This window comes from Lissotriton vulgaris, chromosome 6 (assembly GCF_964263255.1).
Source record: "Lissotriton vulgaris chromosome 6, aLisVul1.2, whole genome shotgun sequence".
In the NCBI taxonomy this organism is placed as follows: Eukaryota; Metazoa; Chordata; class Amphibia; order Caudata; family Salamandridae; genus Lissotriton; species Lissotriton vulgaris.
The window spans coordinates 511,200,907-511,223,646 of NC_141694.1; the positions used below are offsets into that span (position 1 = coordinate 511,200,907).

The 22,740-nt window shown below is 46.4% G+C and overlaps 1 protein-coding gene across 3 annotated transcripts in view; it reads right to left on the bottom strand.

Moving 5' to 3' along the window:
- The window catches only part of FILIP1 (filamin A interacting protein 1), a 756,098-nt gene that overhangs the window by 350,784 nt on the left and 382,574 nt on the right, over positions 1 to 22,740 (bottom strand). The window lies entirely within an intron of this gene.

Genomic DNA, 22,740 nt, shown 5'->3' on the forward strand with positions numbered 1-22,740 from the left:
AATCGATACCTTTATGGACTTCCCTGCTTAGGCGATAGAGCATGGACAATGGCCCACTACTGCAAGGGCACTTGTCAGTTCTCTGCCTCTCTGAACTGAGTTGGATCCCTCGGTCTATACTGTCAGGGGTCACTGAACTGACCCATGGGGAATCCTTCTTCTCACCTCTGGACCCCATCTGTGCAGCACCTAACTTAAATTTCCTAACAGATGCTTCCCAGTAGGCAGACAGTACCACCAGGGCCAATTAAAGATGTGGCCCATTCCACCCCTTGGTTCTGACTTCTGTCCCCAACCCAGGGACAACTCTGTCCACAAGGACAACAACCAACAGAAGCCACTGACAGCTGTCTGTATCCGTTCAGGGCTCTCTGACCTCTGAGGTTTCTCAGAGAGGGGAGGCAGTAACCCTAAGTGCCTTGCACCCTTTTTCCAATCTACCTCGCACCAGTTCAGGGGTGGCATTCTGAAACTGGTCACTCAGCCCAGGGTCAGTATCCTGAGGATGAGCAAGAGTCAAAGGTGAGTACTCCCTCACCTTGCCCTTACATTGGGGCTCCTGTACCCTCTACTTGGCAGTGGATACAGAAAATGGAACCGTCATGGAGCCTATGGTGGGCTGCCCTATTAGTTCTCCTGGCAACGGTGGGCAACTCATTCCCCAAAATACAGTCTATGGGAATCAGGGGACTAACTATGACCCTCCTCTTAGTCACCTCCCCAGCCCATTCCAGGAATACCAAGTTGAGAGGGTGAAAAACCCCCATGGGCCTAAGTCACCCCACGCACCTGCCTGGTGTACTGCTCTGGGGAATCTAATTTTTCCACTATCATAGTCTAGCTAGCCTCTGTATCCCTCAAAGCAGTAACTGGGATCCCATTCACTTTCACCTGGTGGAAGTGACAACTCTCACCATCAGGGATCACCAGCTCACCCTCTGGGTTTATCTCCCAGCTGAGGGAGATCATGGTATGGTCTATGGCCTGCCCCCAGGGACTACTTACTACTAAGGCCACATTGGCCACTCCTGTAGAGTTCCCATCAATGGGTGGTTTCTTTGGACAGACAGAGTCCACCTACTTGTGTCCTAACTGGGAACAATCAAAGCAGTGGGGTTGGAGATGGGGCACCATTGGCAGCAGCTTACAAGAACCACCGCCCTTCTTCTTGGAAGGGGCATGGGAACCCTTTCCTTCAACCTCAACCTGAGACTGGTCTGGGTCCCCCTTGATCTCCCCCTCACTATGTTTGGGAGAACCTAAACCACTCTTCTTGGGGTCACTGCAGGTACCTTTTGGACACTCTGGTGCTAACCCAGATGTCCGCCTCCTCCGCAAACTTTCTCGGGTCTGTCCGCTTGCTATTAACCAGGTGCTAGTGCAACTTAGGAAAACAGATACTGAGCATGTGTTCTCTCATGATTAAATGGTACAGCCCAATAAAATCACTAACCTTGTTGCCCCTTACCCACCCATTCAGTGCCTTACTGGAGTAATCTACAAAATGTACCAAGGATTGGTTGGGGAGCTTCTGTGTGTCCCTGAATCTTTGGCAATACTTTTCGGGAGTTAGGACAAATTTGGCAATTAAAATGGGCTTCATGGGGTATACTTTGTTTGGTCCCCAACTGCTAATGTCAGAGGTGTGTCCCTCCCACATATTGGCATATGTTGCCATAGACCTCCACCCCCAGTGCTCCACAGGAACCCTGTGAACATTCAGTGCAACTTCATAAGCAGAAAACATGTATCAATGCCATCTCCACTGCATATCTGGGTACAAAATCCTTGGGATGTACGTCGTTACAACGCATGCTTTTACAACGCATGCCTTTACGACACAACTTTTACAACACAAGTTGTTACAACGTCTTGCGTTGGGGGGCGCTGGATAGTGAATAGTTTAATTTACTATTCCAACTCCAGTCCCCGTGGATAGTAGGGAAGGTGTTGGATAGTAAATTAAAACTATTCCCTATCCTAGAGCGCCCCCCAGCACAAGTCATTGTAATGACTTGCGTTGTAATGGTTGCGTCGTAAAGGTACTTTGTTGTAAAAGTTGCGTTGTAAACGCTGTTCCCCAAATCCTTGGGCAGGAAAACACTTTTGTCTCCATCAGGTACCGCATGTGTGCTGTCACTATCACTGCTGCAATCTTCCTGCCTTGCCTTGTTATCCTGCTCTTTCAGACTCAGTCCATGAGCCAGTAAATGTTTCTTCTCTGCTAAGGCTTCCTCTGCTTCAGCCTTTTTCTCTTCGGCCTCCTTCTTTAATTTGGCCATCTGCCACTTGAATTCTCTCTCCTCTCTCCATTCCCTCAGCTCCTCTGGAGATAGGCCACAGGTGGAGCTCAGGGCCCATTAGTAATATTGAATTCACAGTCCCTGGGCACATGCAGTGCACTTTATTAGGGACAAATAGATACATTAAATATGTCAGACAGGTGTAAATCAATTATGCAATGTTTTAGGGAGAGCACAATCACTCTAGAACTGGTTACCAGTGGGAAAGTGCAGAGAGTCCTAAGGCCAACAAAAACTAATCCAGCAATAAGGGGAGGAGGAAGGCAATAGGTTTGGGGTTGACCCTGTAGAAAGGATCATTTCCAATACATGCTGTTTGAGCAATGGTGTGAAAGTTAGAGTATTTTAATTAATTAACCTATTCCGAACTGCAGCATTACTTGGTCATTGCTTTTGTATTAATGAGATTCATATGTCTTCCCCCTTACAAAACAGCATAGCAGAAGCATTTGTAGCTTTACCTCTGATTTATTCCTTCGGTCTGTCACATTGCAGCCAATAACCTCCCACAGACACAGGACGTCTATTCTTGCTCAGGTACTAGATGCTATGGAGTGTTCTTCGTGTGTACTTAAAAAAGGTAAATCATCCAGTGGGCCAAAGGTTTTTTTTTTTTTAAAGAAGAAAAAAAAGAAAAAGCCAAGAGACGATATGCGGTGCCAGACATTAGCAAATAAATCCGGGGCGTCACAACTGGAACCATATATTGCCGCAAGTATCAGGGGCTGGGCTCGCAGGGTGCCGCAGAGCATTATAAAAGGCCCGTCAGGGTGAGTACCTGGGAGGTCTGCCATGGGAGCCCCCTATGCAGTAGTATGGACACCCCCGAGAATAATTAGAATAGAAGGAGGAGTGTATTTCGCCCCAGTGTTGCGAAAGGAGTCTTGTAGCGGTAAGCTGCATGAGATGGGTCTCTTGTAAAAAGCATATGTCCACCTTGTGTCGAGTGAGATGGGTGTGTACCAAGCGCGCCTTGCGAAAGTCATTCAGCACACGGACATTCCAAGTCTAAAGTATAGTGTCAGTCATGGTGCTGCCATGGAGGGAGTAATGTACGGGGATGGTGGTATGGTGGGCAAAGGTAGCATGGATGGACGATGTGTGTGAAAGGAGTATGGCGATAGTCATGGAAACAATTCGACACAACGTGAACATACATAACTCGCAGCCTCTAATAATACAGATAATACTCGCCCCTTAGCGGGGAGATGCTTAACCTGAAAAGGAAACCTGAGTGAAGACAGATCATTGGCAATTGACTGTGCAAAAACAAACAACAAGGCTACGGGAAGTAGCCATGAACCCCAGGACTCAAAAGCCCATCCCCGGAAGCCCGCCAAAAAAACTAAAAACCCCAGAAGCACCCCCAACCCCGCACCCACACCAACCCCCCAATCAAGTGGAGGTACCACCCAAACCCACCCCAGAGTCTCGCAACTTGGAGAGGGAGAAGTAGTGCGCATAATGAGAATTATCCTGTGGGGGCATGGCGAAGCCCAGCAAACACCCCTGCCTGAAAGACAGGGTGGCCAAGCTGCTGGAGTATGCAGAGATTAGAGATAACCTTTAAGGGAAAACAAAACTGTGCATTGAAGATAGACAAACATATATAGGTGCCTCAGAGGGCCGCAGGGACCAGAGGTCTAAATTGGTTGTACAGACCATGAGAACATGCAAACCTGTGGATACCATCACATAGGGCTATTGATAGGTCAGTCATTGTCACTAAGGTTCTCAGCAGCAGCAACCTGGGAATTTACGGGTGAAGAGCGGTGAGACTTGTTGAGTTTTTAGCGAACGTCAGTGCCTCTCTAGGATCCGGGAAGGAGAGAGTTTTGTGCCCTGTTTGATGCGCAGTTTGGCCGGGTATGCTAGTGAGTAGTTTTGTTTTGTTTTTGTTTCATGTTTCTGTAGGATCTGTTTGGCCGGCAGGAACTCACGGCGGGCTGCCTGAACTGTGATGGTGTAGTCCGGGTAGAACAGTAGGTTGTTGCCTTGGTGGCGAATGTCACCTTTTCCCCTGGCAGCCCAGAGGATGGCATCACAGTTCCTGAATTTCAAGATTTTGGCAATGATGGGACGTGCCGGCAAGCCAGGGGCCGGACGGGGTCCAAGGGAACGGTGTACCACTCAACGATGAAGACTGGCGAGAGAATGTCTCCAAAGAGCTCCCGGACAAGCTGTTCTACAAAGTGTTCCATGCGAGAGATGTTGGTGGATTCAGGCATCCCTGTGATGTGAAGGTTACTGAGACGTGAACGCGCCTCCAAGTCCTCATTCTTATCGCGTATAATGGCTAGTAGCTTGTCCATCTGCAGTAGTTTTTGACGGTCTTGGATGGCGGTGTCCTCTGCGTCAGACACCCTGGTCTCAACATGTAGGAGTTGGGCATCGTGGAAGTCAACCCGGGCCTTCACAGTGTACAGGCGGGCAGGCAACTGATCCAGCTGCGTCGCTATGGTGGTGACCGTGGATTTAACCTCCAGAAGGATGGCCTTTAGATCATCTGGGATTGCGCCATTTAGGTTGTAGCCAGGGGGTCAACGCCGTCCGCTCCGGCACCCTCCTGGTGCATCTGGCGGCATTGGTCAAACGCAATCTTGGGCTGCTTGGGGTCAGTTCTGCCCATGGCCAGTGACGTGGGGATTGAGGCAGCCAATGGTAGGAGCAAGGGCCGCAAGGAGAGGGTCTGCTCAGAATAGACAAGAAGCGGCCAGCTGGTGAAGGCCCCCGTGGGCTGCTCGTGAAGAGGGAGGGAATCCGATGGCCTGATGGACCAGTACCAGGCGGGCGCCGCAGATGGGCAATCACCCAGCCAACATGGGGCACAGCAGTCGTTTAGGGCCCCGGGTGAGCCGGTCGCAGCAGTCAGCCCCAAATAGCAGGTGCAGCGGCAGAGGGTAACACAGAATCAGATGTGGATAAACGGGCAGCTGAGCCAGCATGAGGCGAGGTGGCTCGGTCAGGCTCCAGACCTGAGGCAAGCTGGGGAGTGTCACTGGCACAGACTGCAGAGGCGCGCCGCAGGTCCAGAGCAGGGCACAGCCAGTGCAGCATAGGAGGCCACGCCTCAATCAGGTACTGCAGGATAAACTTGCCAGTCTCTGCGGGGTGAGACAGCAGGCCGCGTGAACAAGCAGGGGACGAGGCAGAAGGCAGGAGGCGGGGCATCAGCGCCAGGCTGACACCAGGGGAGCTCCACGGGTCCACCGCAATGAGGGCGTCAGCGACTCCCCAGGCCAAGTCAGGAGCCATCGGCTGCCGTCACTAGGGAGCCGAAGGACGCAGCAGGCAGGGGCGTGCGCGGCGGAGGGATCAAGGGAAGCACACCGCCCACTTCGCAATGCCTGGCTGCAGAGGCCCAGACCCCGGGCGCAAGCGGAGCAGCAGCCACACCCGGGAGATCGTGGGACGGAGCAGCTGGTATGGCGAGTGCTCCCCCAACCCTACCGCAAGACGCCCCCGCAGGAGCGAACCTACCGGCTCAGACGTCCGCAGGGTGGAGCTGCCGCCTCAGGGAGTATTCAAGACCTGGTCCAAATCCCACAACTGGTTCCGCGAGACCAAGATGTCTGTGCGCGCCACAAAGCCCAGGCCCGGGCCTCACGCATCAGCAGATCTCGGGCCAGCAGGGGCCCAGGGAGGCAGAAAAGGTCTCAAAATGTGCCGCAGGAGCAGGTGAGTGGCGGTGATGTAAGTTTAATTGGCGGTTAGTCAAATGCCAGCAGGATGATGTAGGATGATGAGCTTGGCCATTTTGCAGCCGGGCAAGCCATGCCCCCTCCAGTGGGCCAAAGGTCAAACCTCTTGGCTCCCAACTCAGTGGTAGTTTCAATGAGACACAAGCTTCATGAAAACTGGTTAATGTCTAGCCTATCAACCATGAGGGATGTCCAATATTTCAGGGACTTGTAGATGAATTTGTGAGCTTGAATTTCAATTTGAAAAAATGGAAATGATTTAAAAGACAACATCCTCCCGCTTCGAATTGATAAGAATAAATCCCAAATTTACTTCATCATTAACAGTGTAAAGGGTTCTTTGATTAGAGTATTACAATACACCTAACCGCAGACAGCCGGTGCTCACAGCCTCTCTCAATGGTACCTGTTGACAGCTCAGCTGCATGAAAGACATCAACTTTTTTTGTGAATGTAAAACCGTGAAAGGTTTAGAGATTAGCTTATTGATCATTAGTTTTTACAGCTAAAGCTGTCACCACTTTTTATCGACATTTGAAGAACGTGAGTCCGCAATGTGTTAGTGCCAAATACACATTTACAACAAATAAGTATACTTTTTGACTCCAGGATGCACCTTGAAGTCACTATCTCTTCCACTGCCAGAGCACCCAAACACCAGCTATTTAACGTACGTTTCAGATGATTCGCCCTCCCCTCCAGACCAAGTCATCATAAACACATTTTGTCATTATCATGTTTGATTACTATAACACCCTGCTCGTTGGTCCTCTGAATTAGTCAATCACTACCTTGACAAAGTTATACGAATACTTCTTTCACAATCACTGATTTACCTGGTTTCTCTGACAAAAGGCACGTTGCCTACCTCTGCCAGCCTCAGAGCCCAGTTCATACTCCTCACTATGGTTTTCAGAGAGATTCATGTTTTAGTGGCCCCTCATCCTGCTGAGTCCATGTTGTGTTACTTTCCGTGAGACCAGTGTACTCTATTAACATCCCATCTGCAGTTTCCAAAGTCCTCTGTTTCGTCTCACTTTAGTTACCTACTTGACCACATACACTACAACGCACCGTCTTTGGCACTTCTTACCTACATGCTTGGAAGACGCCTCTGAAATCATGTCATCACCACGGAGGGCCCTTAGTACCGACCTTGACTACCTTCCTCAATGGCTCTCACGCACTGAAGCGCATTCCTACCACCAACTTCTTTATAGAATGATCCCCGAGAAACTGTTGCCTTTTTTCTGTTCGTTGGACTGTCAAAGCCTCTGCCTAGCCCGCCTCCTTCGAATCTATTTCCATTAACTGGTTTATGTAACTAGAAAAACTGCATATTCAGTCTGTGTGCTGTGACTTGTTGCTATGCACAATATGTGTATCCGAAATGGTCTTGGCAAGCTGCTAATAAATAAATACATAAATAAATGCCTTTTCAGAAACCACCACTCTCAGGGAATTATCAAAAACATTTAAGGAATATGTGGCAAATCTGTGTCTCCTCTTACCACACATACCTTTCAAAACCTTGCCTTGTTTTCTACCACATTTATGTGTCTGGCTATGTCCAAGACCCATTGTGTTTAATAAATATGTTGCCCATTCACTAATGTTGATTACCCATTTCCTGAAAATATACCCGATGACATTTCTTTGAAGCCTACTGGCTTACAGTTTCATATTGTGTCTTTCAATTCTAGGAGTACATCTCCACTTATATAGTAATGCCTCTTGTTTCTTGTTTACTTCTTTTAAAGCATACACATATTTAGTTTGTGTCCTCATCCCCTTTCCTCCCTGTTTTTGACTAACTCCTTCCAGAACAATTTTTGTAAGATCTTTTTTTAACATAAATTAAAATAAAAAGGGCTTAGAGCCTGCCCATTATTTACCACTTGTTGACTTCATCTTCACTCTCATTTCTTTTCTTTCGATCGGTATGCAGTATCTGATTTTGTTTATTCATTTTTCTCGCTCACTAAAAATGGCTTTGGGAGGATTTTGGTTTCACCTTCTATCGATTTGACACACACTCATAATATTTCCTTGCAAAATACGCACTTAAACAGGGGCTTTATATTGCTTGATTTTGTTTGAAACACGCCCCTAAATAAACCCTTTAAATTGTAGTGATATTCTATCATTGCAATCAGAGCACAAGTCCGAAAAAAAGAAGTGGGGAAACTAACAAAGTTTGGCAGTATGCAGGTGACGTCACAATGCATGACATCATGACCTGTGACATCACGGCACGTGACATCGATCGTTGCATCACAGGAAGTGAGATCAGAGGAAGCAGCATCACAATCACTTTACAGGAAGGGACATCAGATTTTAAGACCTCACGCATATGTTTAGTGGGTCTATCTTGAGTACATGTGAATGCATTACCAGTATACACACAAACACTCTTGGTTTAGACAGATTCGTATCACAGCAAAGCTTTCAGGGAAACTGTCTCTGAACACAAGTAAACAGAGTTCTGAACAGCATTCGGTGAAAAAAATCACACGAGGACAAACAGGAGGCACTAGACACATGCACACATGTCAGTGGGGGCATGAGGAAGATTATTGGAAAATGTTCCTCTCTCAAGAATCACCACAAACATTTTGCCTTTCTCCTCTTTTTCTGACCTTTTTTTTGCTGGCTTTAGGACTCTGGATACATTACCACTGCTAACTGGTGCTAAAGTGCATGCGCTCGCTCCTCTATACGTAGCATACTTGGGGACCGGTTTCTGGCATTACAGCCATCATCGGCCCGGCTTGCTTGAATCCTGATGGTGCAATGAGCAAGGGACTCACATCTGAGTATACCCTTCCACGCTTATGATGGACAAAACGATTCAGAAAAGGGGGTGGTGATGGACAGAGTTTCTGAATTAAGCAGAATACTCCTACCCAGTCAACAGATCAGGGCTTGATCCATCACCGTTTTTTAGCTCACTGCACCATCCCAGCTCAGAACCTGGCTACATGCAAATTAGTCTGTCCCTGTCCCAGTGCATCATGGGAACAGGGCAAACAAAACTACCAAGCCAATTCTTTCACTGGGAAGGAAACAAGCTTCCGGGAACCAGTTTCTGGCATTACAGCCGTCATCGGCCCGGCTTGCTTGAATCCTGATGGTGCAATGAGCAAGGGACTCACATCTGAGTATACCCTTCCACGCTTATGGTGGACAAAACGATTCAGAAAAGGGGGTGGTGATGGACAGAGTTTCTGAATTAAGCAGAATACTCCTACCCAATCAACAGATCAGGGCTTGATCCATCACCGTTTTTTAGCTCACTGCACTATACCAGCTCAGAACCTGGCTACATGCAAATTAGTCTGTCCCTGTCCCAGTGCATCATGGGAACAGGGCAAACCAAACTACCAAGCCAATTCTTTCACTGCGGAGGAAACAAGCTTCCGGGGACCGGTTTCTGGCATTACAGCCGTCATCCGCCCGGCTTGCTTGAATCCTGATGGTGCAATGAGTAAGGGACTCACATCTGAGTATATCCTTCCACGCTTATGGTGGACAAAACGATTCAGAAAAGGGGGTGGTGATGGACAGAGTTTCTGAATTAAGCAGAATACTCCTACCCAGTCAACAGATCAGGGCTTGATCCATCACCGTTTTTTAGCTCACTGCACCATCCCAGCTCAGAAACTGGCTATATGCAAATTAGTCTGTCCCTGTCCCAGTGCATCATGGGAACAGGGCAAACCAAACTACCAATCCAATTCTTTCACTGGGAAGGAAACAAGCTTCCGGGGACCGGTTTCTGGCATTACAGCCGTCATCGGCCCGGCTTGCTTGAATCCTGATGGTGCAATGAGCAAGGGACTCACATCTGAGTATACCCTTCCACGCTTATGGTGGACAAAACGATTCAGAAAAGGGGGTGGTGATGGACAGAGTTTCTGAATTAAGCAGAATACTCCTACCCAGTCAACAGATCAGGGCTTGATCCATCACCGTTTTTTAGCTCACTGCACCATCCCAGCTCAGAACCTGGCTACATGCAAATTAGTCTGTCCCTGTCCCAGTGCATCATGGGAACAGGGCAAACCAAACTACCAAGCCAATTCTTTCACTGGGAAGGAAACAAGCTTCCGGGGACCGGTTTCTGGCATTACAGCCGTCATCGGCCCGGCTTGCTTGAATCCTGATGGTGCAATGAGCAAGGGACTCACATCTGAGTATACTCTTCCACGCTTATGGTGGACAAAACGATTCAGAAAAGGGGGTGGTGATGGACAGAGTTTCTGAATTAAGCAGAATACTCCTACCCAGTCAACAGATCAGGGCTTGATCCATCACCGTTTTTTAGCTCACTGCACTATCCCAGCTCAGAACCTGGTTACATGCAAATTAGTCTGTCCCTGTCCCAGTGCATCATGGGAACAGGGCAAACCAAACTACCAAGCCAATTCTTTCACTGGGAAGGAAACAAGCTTCCGGGGACCGGTTTCTGGCATTACAGCCGTCATCGGCCCGGCTTGCTTGAATCCTGATGGTGCAATGAGCAAGGGACTCACATCTGAGTATACCCTTCCACCCTTATGGTGGACAAAACGATTCAGAAAAGGGGGTGGTGATGGACAGAGTTTCTGAATTAAGCAGAATACTCCTACCCAGTAAACAGATCAGGGCTTGATCCATCACCGTTTTTTAGCTCACTGCACCATCCCAGCTCAGAACCTGGCTACATGCAAATTAGTCTGTCCCTGTCCCAGTGCATCATGGGAACAGGGCAAACCAAACTACCAAGCCAATTCTTTCACTGGGAAGGAAACAAGCTTCCGGGGACCGGTTTCTGGCATTACAGCCATCATCGGACCGGCTTGCTTGAATCCTGATGGTGCAATGAGCAAGGGACTCACATCTGAGTATACCCCTCCACGCTTATGGTGGACAAAACGATTCAGAAAAGGGGGTGGTGATGGACAGAGTTTCTGAATTAAGCAGAATACTCCTACCCAGTCAACAGATCAGGGCTTGGTCCATCACCGTTTTTTAGCTCACTTTTAGAAAGTGGACATTTATATGTGCTTTTAACTCTGCGTGTCTGACAGCCTGTCTCCAGCACACATCTAGGGTGGGTGACAGCTACACTTTGTGTATTCCCTCTAGACAGTCACAAACACTGGAAGGTGAGGCTCATCTGCATTCTGAGCACTCATCTCCATTCATTTGCATTCTGATGGGTCTTTCTGGCAGGGAGGAATGGGAGGGGCTGACAAACTTCAATGGGTAGTGTCTTGTCCGCACACAAAGCACAGATTTAAAACCCACAAATAACCTGGCAGACACGGGGTTGAAAGGTATCTTTGTGAGCTGCAGAGACCTGATTTGAAGTCACCCTACATCAAAGGCACTTTTGTGTATGAGTACCGGGTCTCTGACCCCATGAAATCAGACACTTTTGGATCTTAAACTGAAACTCTGTCAGAAGGAATGGTTGTTGCCCTGTTGAATACTGCTCCCTGTCTCTGCTGATGGAGAGCTGGACTCTGCCTTCCCTCACGGGTGTAACACAGGCCCCCGCAGCCCACGCAGTGTGGGGGGGGTGCGCTCCAGGGGGCCCCGTGCTCCAGGGGGCCCCTCACTCTCAGGGGAGGCAGACGGCTGCAGTGCAAGCAAGCCTCAGTCTGCACAAATAAAAGTGGTGCTTACGTTAACTGCGCGCACAGCCTGAGGCCTCCCTAAGTCACCTTAAATTAAACTGAACGTGCACACCACGGTGACGGCCTCTAACTATTTAATTAATAAATTATTAAATAGTTAGTGCGCAGTGCGTCCGTACTCATAATTAAATGGTGCATTTGCGCCCAAGGTGCCGCGCCTTCAGGGTGGGGGCGGGGGCAAGGGCAGGGCTGGTGCCACAGTCATGCGCATTGTAATAAACAGTGCGCGTGACTTGTACCGGTACTGACTCCTGAGAAGTGTGCTGCCGGCCGCGCCGTGCCAGGATAATTATACTAGAGTACAACTAGTACTAGCCACTGCCTGGTAGCTAACTTCGTTCTCGTCCTGTCTTCTGCTGCAGGTGAGTCAAGTTGGCATACAATGGCAAGGAGTAAAGAAAGGAAATAAATAAATAAACCACTGCAGTGCCCACGAACCATGCACTGTCTCAGCAGGCCCGGGAAAAGTCTGGCCCGGGAAAAGTCTTCACAGCTGGCCGCTTGCTACTAGTAAGTGCCTGCCCCTGGTTCTTTACTTTTGTGTGCAGCCGGCCAGGCTCAGCCTCTCAAATCACTATTTGTTGTACCTTTATGTGTCTATTCTATTTGTAGAGGTTTCAAGCGTTTATTTTTTATTTGAGTTCCATGTTCACGTGTGCGCTCCTGTGGCTGTTGGGGACACTAGCTGAATGACTGAGGCAGCTGACGTGTTGGTTGTGTGCTCCATTTTCATGACTTGTACTTTTTAAAATAAAGCTGTTCTTCATGACTAATAATACGTACTTACAAGGCTGTCTCTGAGGCGCGGCTTGCTGGTGCTCCGGTATTTCTGGCACAGTTCTGGCATTCTGGGCAAAGCCTACTTGAGCAAAGGCACCACTGTAGCCTGCGGTGCCATGGGATGTAGGGCATAGGGCTACAGAGCAAATGCGATCCTGCAGCTAATGGTGGACACCAGGCCCCTCTGCCCACAATGAAGCGCATCGCCGAGGCCTAGCCCGCAGCCAGCATGGAGTCTATGTATGGCAGGCCAACCAAGTGACCCCCACGCACTACCGTGTACACCCCTGGGTTTCTGTGATGGGGTGTGGCATACCCCTTCAGTGCTCCAGTATATGGCACGCCTAGGGCGGGTACTTCACGGAGTCCCGTGCACAGCACTGATGCAATGAAGGCAGCGATGTTTGTTTGCACGTCACATGGCGTGTGTGTAAAGCCGGTGGCCATCTCCTTATCACCTCTTCTCAATATTTATACTGAGTCTCTCCTGGTTCAGAGGATAGTGTTTACGCTTCTCAAAGTGTTCTGCTTTTTAATATATCCTCATTCAAGTGCAAGTCAGTTAGCAACATCTTTGTTTTCATTGATTAAGTTTACACAAGTTTACTGTTATGTAGCATTTTTACCACTTGTGGTCTACCTAGAATGCCCATAGAATCTGCAAGATATTCCCATCGTTTTGATGAGTCATCCCAAGAAAACGCTAATTATGCTTCAATGTGCAGAATACCATTTGGTAAAAAAAGTGTAGGAACTTTGATTAGCTTGTGAACTATGCCCTATTGGACGACTCTTCTGCACCCCTCCCATTAAAGGAGAGGTGCACATCAGCCTGCCTTGGCAAGGGTAGAAGAAACATGCAGACTGAGTCAGTCCTGATGTGAATACACAGCTTCTCAGTCTCCTGAGCCTTGCCCAGCCCCAATGCTGCAGCCACACTCCTAGTCTGCAGACCGAGTCAGTCTGTCGTGGCTAGTAATTATCATCATGTATTAGCAGGCTGAGACACCCTCTCTCACATTCCTTTTCATATTGGTTACAGTCAGGTCCCACGTAGAGAGCCTGGACAAACTCCCTGTATGTTATGTCTGTTCGTGCCCTTCCATTTCTGGTGCTTTGCATTTCTCGTTGCTCGGATGGGTGTAATTTCTGATATTTATGTTTCCTTCGTCTTCATTGCTTGACTCTGCTTGCCAGACAGTGTCTCTCATAGTCATTGAATGTCACTCATAATTACACTGAAATTATGAAAGAGTCACACATAAGCAACCTGAAAACTTGGCAGCTATGTGAGTGTTGTCGTGAGTATGTCAGAGGCAGCGCAGGACTCAGTAGTGGTCCGAAACGCGAGCCACTGCCCTGGTGGTATGGTGCCGCTCACCGTCTGCTGGAGTGGAGAGTCACAGAGAGGTGGGTGGTCGACAATGGAATGGAATCCTGGTATGGGGCCCTACCACTCCACTCCACTGCAGATTTCTTCTGTTCGTTATACTTTTTGCAGCGCACTTTTTGCAGGGCTTCCCTTGGAAGCACTGCAGAAAGTATAACGAACAGAAGAAATCTGCAGTGACTGTAATCTGAGCTGAGGCCGGGGTGGGTAACCAGGCCCGGTCAGCCCGCCTCCCAGTTAATTACCCATTGCCACAGCAGCTCACGGCCGCCTGCAAAGCTGAGTCAGAGAGGCAGCACTCAGATAGTGCAGGCCGGACCTGCTTGGCTCAGGCGCATGCAGGCCGGGCCACACTTTCCGTACAGCCCAGCTCAGCTCACCCCTAGTCGGGCCAGGCCAAGCCAGCGCGCGATACACTGAGTCCTTGGAAACTTCATACTCATTCATCAACAGTCCAGCGAAGTGCATACTGTGGTAGGCACACTATTCGTAAAGGTGAGCTGTGTGTACTGGTGGACGTTTCAAAACTACAGTTTACCGTTTATTTCCTTGATTAGAAATAACTTTTTCGTTTAGTATTCAAGGAATATATGGCGTACAAATGACTACATTATGGCCCATTCCTTCTGAACTGAAAAGACCATGCCTATTAATTAACGACGTATTCAGAACCGGGAGCTTGGAAACCAGTTAAGGCACAGCATGGAAAAAATATTTTATTTCAGCCCCAAGCAATGCATCTTCAGCCTTTCACCCCTCCAAGGTCGACAGACAAAGACTGTTGAGTACAGTAGTCATAACATCTGATAGGACAAAGATACAATTCTTGGACAGGTTGCCCTAGAAGACAAAAGCTATCCAGCTACCAATTCATACCTGCCATTTTCCTTAGGTCCTCAGGCAATTTGTTAGTATGGTCTCGGGTTTTCCTTAGAATTTTGGGATTTGTAGTCCTATTTTTATTTTGGGTTAAATAAGATTACAAGTCACAAGTCTAAGAAGAAAAAAAGGGACTTGCCGAACTAGCCACGAATGGACTTGGGAAACTCGGCACCTATATAGCTGTTAAATGTAACCTATTCCATTTGTGACGTGTTCAAGCTGCCCTTGCTTCCATTTCAACTTTATGTGCTGGTGTTTGTAGTTTCGGTAGCCTTTTAAAAATGTGGGTCCTTTCTAATCTTACATACAAAGTATGGTTGACTCAAAAAAAAGAGACCTGACTGAAGCTGTGGCATGTAGCTCCTGATTACTTGGAAGCTATGATAGCGAATCTGCAATGAGGGTGTTTGTAAATAGCGCCATTTTAGGGGAGGTAGCAAATATTGCTTGAGAGTGCTGTAGTTCCCCCAGTCCACAAGTGAGTAGCCCACCCAGTCTTTTACTTTACATTCTGGGACTTGCAGTCTTGATTGTATAATAGAATAAAGAGGACAACAGGCCTCCGAAGGTAAAGAGTATACCTAGACTGTATGAGTTACTTGCAAAATGACCTAGGAATAATGAGCGCTCTGTCACTTCCTTTCGCTTGGAGTGACGTATATCCCTTGACTGACCATATATTACATTTGTTTTGCACACTGTATATAGGCGGCAATAACTAGCGACAATTGGGTATTTTCCAGATAGAAACTGATGCCAAGAAACTAAGGGATGGACAATCAGTCAATTGTCAGATATTTCTATTTGTTTGACACTAGATGTAACTACCAAAGCCATTTGCGTAACTAAGATTAATTTTGCCACTCAACAGGTTGCATGTAGTGTTTACAAAAGTCGTGAATTTTCACTTGCTACTTGTTTTAATCATGATGTAATTTTATGGTAGAGAAAACATCTCAGTGGTGTGGAGTGGAGTGGGCATTTGAAGGGGGTGGTGCCTTGAAAAATAGTGGAAAACTTGCAGTGTGTGGTTATTTGCAAAGTTTGGAAGGCATTCCCAATCTTGATCTAGTAGAGGGTTTACACAAGGTAAGGGTAGGAATAAATAGCTATCCAGTGTGGGGATGGGCAGGGAGCAACCGTTGATGTATTTGGAGAACATGAATTTGACATGGGCTTAAATTATCTATATCCAAATTGGTAATGTGGAAGGAACACCCTCTAAATTTATGGGGCTGGGGGGAGTTTCTATTTGGTTCCAAGAAAAGTTACACACTTTGTTCACTTGCCTTTAGTGTTATAGTTATGTACTTATTTTATAATTTTTGTAATTCCCTAACCTATTGCTAAGTAAACTTTGCACTTTGAGTAGGAGAGAGATGGAATTCACAGTATAATTATTCGGCTTAAAGACTGTAATGGCCAACTTTTAGGGGTGTATATTTGAGATGGATATTGGTGGAAGCTACACTGTGAGCAAACGGACCGTGAGGAGCGCTATGATAAAAAGGGTGATAGGTGGTCCTGAATAGTGTCTGCTCATGGTCATAGGTTTCTTTGAATAATTTTTTCTTCAGTACTTTGTTGAGGATGGAAGTTTGGCGGTGTCTTGAAGGATGTGGTGCTAGGAATTCCAAAAAGCATCCCCTGAGCTCACTGTTTTCCGCATGCTGCTTTCATCTGCATGTGGGACTATTGGAGGACTTGTGCTGCTTGACCTCAGGTTGTTTCCTGCTTTACATTTGGGGTCAAGTTACTGAGATAGAAAGGACCATATACTTGAAATGATTTGTATACATTACCTTTGAATGTAATTCTTAGTTTAATGGAAAGCCCGTGCAGTTCATTCAAGGCAGGCGGTATTAGACTGTAATGATTAAATGATGCTCCTTGGAGACTTGTGTGGATGTCATTGTAGCTCATTGACTTCATGCATTCATCATTAAGTAGCGCTGCCTTTTTGCCTGGCTGTGCATCAAGCAGTTTAAAGTCATATTTCTTTAAATTGCAGTTGATTCGTGTCAGGGATGTGTCTTACACACCTGTGTTTACTTACTGTCTTAAATTCTCTTTGTTCTAAATTGACGTGAGCCACATTGCCAGTCTGACAAGTGGCATCAATAAATGAGTTAACAGATGCTGGGTTTATAAAGCAAGTTAATCGAACTGTTAATTACATATGAGACCAGAACAAAACATTGCTAAATGATTTATGAGAAACCCTTAGTGGGTGTCTTGCTGCCCTTCAGATGAAGCTGGGCCAGGCGTACAGCTACGTAACAACAGTGAGAGTGACAAAAGAGATGTGGGGGTGCTTAAAGACAGAAGAAGGAGAGAGTGGAATGGAAGGAAGGAGAGGTGGGGAGGCGACAGTTAGGAGAGTAGAATGGAGGGAGGAAGACAGGAAAAGGGAGTGGTGGAGAGAAGAAAGGAGGGTGGAAGGTAAGTATTGAAGAAAAGCTAGAAGAAAGATAGAGATGTGGTAAAGCAGAAATGAAGAAAGGAGAGAAGGAAGCTTGCAAGGAGATGGGGAGAGAGTGATAGGGCAAAGGAAGAAGACTGCAAGGGAGGAAGAGAAGGAACAAAGAAGGAAAAGAAGAATGGAGCTACAGAAATGGTTAAGGGAGAAGGAAGAGAAGAGAAGAAATGTAAAGAGTGGAGAGTGAGAAGGGAAGGAAGGGAAGTGGGAAAAAAGCGAATAAGAAAGGAAATAAAAGAAAAGTTGGAAAGAATGAGCAAAGGTCGGAGGGAGTGAATGTCGCCCATTTTCAGTTGCCCATTTTGTAACCTTAGTGTGGTAAGGGGTGATCCAAGGGCTCAGTGAGCATACTTGCATTTTCTAATGCTGATAAAGGCAGATTGAGGGTTCTATCACCACAATATATGGTGGTCAGCAGGAAGACCCCCACCCAGGAGTCAGCAAGCATAGCCTCAGACATTGTAGCCAACCTTAATGTGGTGGAGGTTGTTAGTTTTTTCCTGGCTGGCAGGGCTCAGCATGGTTTCATTGCCTAAGGTTGATAAAGGCAGATAGAAGGTCCTGTCGCCACAATGTCAGGGTGGGGCCCACCCAGAAGTCAGGAAGGATAGCCTCAGACATTGTAGCCATCCTTAATGTGGTGGAGGTAGTTAGTTTTTTTCGTGGCTGACAGGGCTCAGCATGGTTTCATCTTCTAAGGCTGATAAAGGCGGATACAATAGACTCCATCAACACACTCAGCTGGTGAAGCTGGCATTCAGGGGGCTGAACAAACTGAGAACTACCAATTATGTGCTGTGCCGCCCTACTAAATCTTAGCCATGTTGCTGCCCTACCCAATCTGTGCCATGCTGCTGTCCTAACAAATCTGTGCCATGTTGCTGGCCTAGCCTAAACAGTCAATGCCGGGTAAGCCTTTTTCTTACCCTGAAATGTCATTTGTTACTAATAATGAAAGTGGGAGTTGTTCTGGGAGGGCATTCCAGAAGGCCAGGAGGATGCTAGAAAGAGCAGGGGTCTCTGGGATCTATGAAACGTTTTGGGTGGCATAGAGGGGTCAGGATGGAAGGGTGACAACTGCATCAATGTTCTGAAGCATCAAAACATTTTTCTTCCTCAGCCTTGTTTGCCTGCCTGTTTTGCAGTGCTTATTAATAAAGACATTATGATTGAAATTGCTTCCTCAGTTCACGTTATTATCATGCACAACCCTTGACAGTAGCTAGTGTGTGGCATGCAAATAATTCACCAGTCTATTTCTCTTGACTTGCGCAGAATACTGAGTTTGTCTTTTAAAGTTTCATGGTATTGTCAATTCTATTTCAGACATTTCATAGTTGTTCTTTGTTCTTCAGCCATAGGCAGTTCCTGAGACAATAGGATCACTCCTTGGCATTGTTCTGATTGCTGCCTCAGTTAAATAACCTGCTTTTGACAGTATTGTTACAAATGGCATAGCGTTTATGTTGAGTGTTTCCCACGTTCTCATTAGAAGTTTGAGAAAGACAATATAGAGGCATTTCATTTAAATTTTGGAGGTTTCAAATCAAAATATGCTAGATTTTTGGGTGGTAGGGCAAAGTGGTAGTTGGTGGTCCGTGCCGCCGAGGTGGGGGGGGGGGGGGGCCTCCATGTGCTTTGCAGGGGGGCCACTTCAAGTTTCGTTACGCCACTGCCTTCCCTCCAAGGGATCTCCAAGAGCTTGCTGGCTTGCCTCCTGTTTTCTGAAGCCTCAGGGACACAAAAGCCTTCCTACAATTCTGATGGTGCTGCTGGACTCTTCTGTGACCTTCTGTGAGTCCAACCCTTGCCTGCGGTGCCCTCTTCAAGTTCTGGACCTCACAAGTGGGTTCTACAGCTGTTTTGCAATACAAATTTTGACGCATCTCCTGTATGCGTGTAGCATAATTGACGCATTGACCCGAATGTGCAAGTAAAATTAGCTCATCACATCAGAACCAGGGCTTTGCTTCCAGAGATTGATGCATCAGACAGCTCAACGCTGCCACTGCAGCTTGCTGAGATCGACGCATCCTCTTGACTGTATTGCAGAATCTGGTGCATCGCTCGACGCCTCTCAACTCTGGCACCAGTCTTTGGTGGAACTGATCCATCCCCTTCACAGTATGAAGATCGACCCATCCTGTGCCTGAGGGACTCGACATCCACAGATCTTGTGTATGCGACCAGGAAAGGTACTTGTTCACCGGGGCAGATGTCAGTCCAATAGCTGGCCTGTGCTTCCACAAGATCGGCCCAAACTTTGACTTTGCCCCGTTCAGCATGACCTAAAGTAACCTTTTCAGCATTACTTGCTTCTAAACACTTTACTGCATTTATTCTTTAAGATTCTGTATCTCAACTTCTATACATTGTATTTTTGTTGTTTTGGTCTTGTTTTATTTATAATACAATAATCGATTTTTATAAACCTGTGTGGTGTATTCCTTGGGTTGCTTGGGTTATTCTGTCTGTATTGCACAAATACTTAACACATTGCCTCTTTAGATAAACCTGACTGCTCAGTGCCAAGCTACCATGGGGTGAATTACACTAAGACTGTGATGGCATGGGTCAGTTACACTAGGACTGTGAAGTCTTGGGGCAGCTACAATAGGACTCTTATGGCCTGAGTCATCTACACTAAGACTGTGATGGCTTTGGTTAGCTACATTAAGATTGTGATGGCTTGAGTCAACTAAACTGGCACTTTGATGGCTTGGGTCAGCTACAATAGGACTGCAAATTGTGTCTAGCTTACTCTGACTGCAGTGGTTCCTGTCTGGCCTGGGTGCTTACCTCAGCCAATAAGGAATCCCATTTCTTTCTAACAAAGAGATAAGAGGGGACAAGGAGACAAAAGGCATGAAGAGGATACAAACAAAACATGGATAACTAGAATGCCACACATCTCAAGGGAGAAAAGAGGATAAGTAGACAAAGGACGCAAAGAGAATACAAACAAAACACGGCTAACTAGAATGCCACAGCTTGTTTAGGACAATTAAAGTTACACTTTTTTTTTATTCTACACTTGAAAAGGAGGTTCTCTTTTTTGGGTGCAAACCAGCATATATTAAAATGGGAGCAGGTTTGCCCCATGCATCCATCAACATATTGTGCACCTAGATAGGGTGACTACAAACATGTAAAAAAGATATACAGTGCTGATGATTAATGCCAACCACAGATAGGGGATCAAGATCGAATCTGAAAGCTACATGCAGGTTTAGAGATCAGCATCCTCAAACAATCACTGTCTCTAAATGACCACACAAGAATCTGCATCCGATTCGTTGGCTGAGTCTGTGGGCATGTCTGCTGATCCACTTTTTTACTACGAGGCATGCCCTTTTAAGCAAAAACACTGACTGCCAGGATGATGTTTGCTTATGTGCTATTAATATAATGATTTAAATCTGCTGACGGATCAAGTTGTTATTCCTATGGGGTAGGTGCCCCTTACTGCCATAAACATTTTGTTGGTGGGGGATTAAAGGTAGCCTCCTTACATTTTGTCAAATGGAGTGATTAAACACTACAGCATAAAACCTTTAGACACTACTAGAGCATCACATATGCTGTGTTTTTCTTTCTTTGACGCAAGGGATCACCTTCTATATATGTGGGAACATACTGATGGCGTAGACTTTTCAGATAATTGCTTTTTTCTTTTTTCTCAGTATGTCTTTATTGACAAGGAATCTATACAAAAACAGCAATTATGCTAAACAGGTATCACAGGAACTTGAATAGATCACCTTTGAAGTAGTCAATTGTTTGAAACATTAAAGACAGACATTTTGTAAAAATCCCCTTTTTTGAGTGAACTTAACACTTGAGTGTCTTGAGAAGTCTGAAATAGAATAGAGCGTTAAATAAGAGGAAATTAGGAAAACGCTGTGACATCAGGGTCAGAGTCTGCATGCTACAGACAGATACACGGAACACCAAGATAGTTTTGAGTTTTCCATTAACTGCTTACGGTCTTAGAGTGGTTGTGTTTGCTTGACATAAATATCTGCTCTACTACGTAGTTTTTATTATCTTCTGTGAAGGCCTTAGACATCAACACACCATCACACTGTCTAGTGTAGGTGACCCAAGCCATTACAGTCCGGTTGTAGCTGCCCCAAGACTTCACAGCCGTTATTGTAGTTGACCCAAGCAGTCACAGTTTTAGTGTAGCTGCCCCAAGCCTTCACAGACATTATTGTAGCTGACCCAAGCCATCACAGTCTTAGTGTAGATGACCCAAGCAATAACACTGACTAGTGTAGATGACCCGAGCCTTCACAGTCCTAGTGTAGCTGACCCAAGCCATCACAGTCTTAGTGTAGATGACCCAAGCAATAACACTGACTAGTGTAGATGACCCGAGCCTTCACAGTCCTAGTGTAGCTGACCCAAGCCATCACAGTCTTAGTGTAGCTGACCCAAGCCATCACAGTCCTAGTCTAGCTGAGCCAAGCCATCACAGCCTTAGTATAGCTGACCCAAGCCATCACGGTCTTACTGTAGATGACCCAAGCCATCACACTGAGTAGTGTAGGTGACCCAAGCCATCACAGTCTTAGTGTAGCCCCCACAAGCCATCACAGTCTTAGTGTAGCTGCCACAAGCCATCGTAGTCTTAGTGTAGCTGACCCAAGCCATCACAGTATTAGTATAGCTGACCAAGCCATCACAGTCCTAGTGTAGCTGACCTAAGCCACCACAGTCTTAGGGTAGCTGGCCGAAGCCATCACAGTACTAATGTGGTTGACCCATGCCCACCAAGCATGAAACAACAATCGGCCATAGCTTTTCGAGTGATATAGCACTGTTTTTGACGTTATAGCTATTGGAAGGTCGAGCAGTATCCTTGGTCAAAAATCACATCTCATAGACAAGACCATATTGTCTTTAGGACTTAAGCACTTTGAGTAGATTATTCTTCTCTTTTCACATCAGCCCAAACGGGTTAAACATTTGCATATAAAAACATGAGGTGGCTTGAGGCACATTTATACTGTCTACTTGCCCTAGTTTTCTCATTTTCATAGGGTGTAAGTAGAATGTTAATACTAGTGGCAACAAATGATTCTTATTTCTCATTGTTCCCTTTGCTTTTCTTAGTGTGAGTACTGACAGCACAATGCTTCCTAACACAAAAGATTCTTGCTTATTTACATGGCTGATGATAATTATTTTTATATTGCGCCCTTCAAATAGCTATTTAGTGAAATATGTACACCCCAACTGTTTATTGTGTTTTAGGATCCATTTTTAGAAATGCTTGTAATGTAAATACATATGTTCTTCTTCTCTGTATCTAGCTATTTTTCAGTCGAAGAACTGAACATCATATACCCAAATAGCAAAAGGTAGGGGGACTCACTAGCCCTTCCTTTGTATTTTATAGTTTTCTTTGGTAAAGTAAGGTGTTGATGAGCTTCTGTAATGTAACCTGAGAGTATGAACAGAGACAGTTTCTTTTTGATTTCTGGAAGATTTTTGTCTTGAATTTAACATCACATAC